Raw genomic sequence first — 1847 nt, forward strand, 5'->3', positions numbered from 1 at the left:
GATTTCTTTTTTGCTAAGAGCAAAGTCGACTTATTTATTCCCAGCCCAAATTCTGTTCACATCCCAGAGGAAGAGGCCACGTTTGTTCTACTGTTGTCACTGTAAATCCAATATAACACGCTCCGTAATTACGCTGAAACAAATATAATTCGGATGGCTTGGCTCACATTTTTTCTCCAACCTATTTAGGTCTAGAGCCTTTTCTTCAAATAAAATATGGCGGCGTCTGATGTGCTGATAACATAATGTCTCAATTATAATTGTATACGCCGTTTATTATAACTCTCTTTTTGTTACCTGCATGTCTTATTATGCCTCCCTTCGAAGAAGAGGGGGTATATTGCTTTGCTCATGTCGGTCTGTCGGTCGGTCTGTCGGTCGGTCCGTCCACCAGGTGGTTGTCAGACGATAACTCAAGAACGCTTGGGCCTAGGATCATGAAACTTCATAGGTACATTGATCATGACTCGCAGATGACCCCTATTGATTTTGAGGTCACTAGGTCAAAGGTCACGGTGACCAGAAATAGTAAAATGGTTTTTGAATGATAACTCAAGAACGCATATGCCTAGGATCATGAAACTTCATGGGTAGATTGATCATGACTTGCAGATGACCCCTATTGATTTTGAGGTCACTAGGTCAAAGGTCAAGGTCACGGTGACCCGAAATAGTAAAATGGTTTCCGGATGATAACTCAAGAACGCATACGCCTAGGATCATGAAACTTCATGGGTAGATTGATCATGACTCGCAGATGACCCCTATTGATTTTGAGGTCAAAGGTCAAGGTCACGGTGACCCGAAATAGTAAAATGATTTTCGGATGATAACTCAAGAACGCATACGCCTAGGATCATGAAACTTCATAGGTAGATTGATCATGACTGGCAGATTACCCCTATTGATTGTGAGGTCACAAGGTCAAAGGTCAAGGTCACGGTGACCCGAAATAGTAAAATGATTTTCGGATGATAACTCAAGAACGCTTTTGCCTAGGATCATGACACTTCATAGGTACATTGATTGTGACCCGCAGATGACCCCTATTGATTTTCAGGTCACTAGGTCAAAGGTCAAGGTCACAGTGACAAAAATCGTATTCACACAATGGCTGCCACTACAACGGACAGCCCATATGGGGGGCATGCATGTTTTACAAACAGCCCTTGTTTTATATTTTGTTGTTATGATACACATATTATGCTGATTATTTCAAGAGATAATCTACAAAGTGTGAGCATGAGATTTTATATTATGTTGTTACTGTTAAATTTCATCGTGATTATAGCAATGTACTAACTTAAAAATCATTAAAAAATATTATAATTTGAACTTCGTTTTTTTGGTATGCCTCCCATCAAAGGATAAAAGACCATTTGTTTCTGCATGACATATATAGAATGTCATACAGGTTCAATGTCACTATTACTAAGGTAAAAAAAATGGTTTCCACTCAATGACTTGAGGTTTGATGGAGAATATGTACAATCAAGGTCAATGTCACTTTTGTATAAAATGTATACACTTTAATAACTTTAATTTGGATTGATGTATTGCGCTGAAATGTTGTTTGTATTTAATTAACATGCATATCTAGATTGGACTTTCATAATTATTTAAACAATATATACTTGTATTACAAGAACTCACACAGACTTAAAACAAAGTTGTCATTGTGATCTACCTAGATATTTTGATTTGAAAATCATCAGGGGACATCCTTTATCAAGAAAAACCAACATAGATCATTCTTAAGTTCTTATAAATTAGTATAATTTTTTAAACAAGTCTCTAAGACCTTGACCTTTTGAACTCATTTTTAACATGCATATTACTTTCCATCC

The 1847-nt window shown here is 37.0% G+C and overlaps 1 long non-coding RNA gene across 1 annotated transcript; it reads left to right on the forward strand.

Moving 5' to 3' along the window:
- On the forward strand, positions 1-1335 carry LOC127870384 (uncharacterized). The gene is made up of 2 exons (XR_008044789.1): positions 1-778; positions 916-1335. It is a non-coding gene; the product is annotated as an uncharacterized LOC127870384 (long non-coding RNA).
- The last annotated feature ends 512 nt before the right edge of the window (positions 1336-1847 follow it).

The sequence above is a fragment of the Dreissena polymorpha genome, chromosome 1 (assembly GCF_020536995.1).
Source record: "Dreissena polymorpha isolate Duluth1 chromosome 1, UMN_Dpol_1.0, whole genome shotgun sequence".
In the NCBI taxonomy this organism is placed as follows: domain Eukaryota; kingdom Metazoa; phylum Mollusca; class Bivalvia; order Myida; family Dreissenidae; genus Dreissena; species Dreissena polymorpha.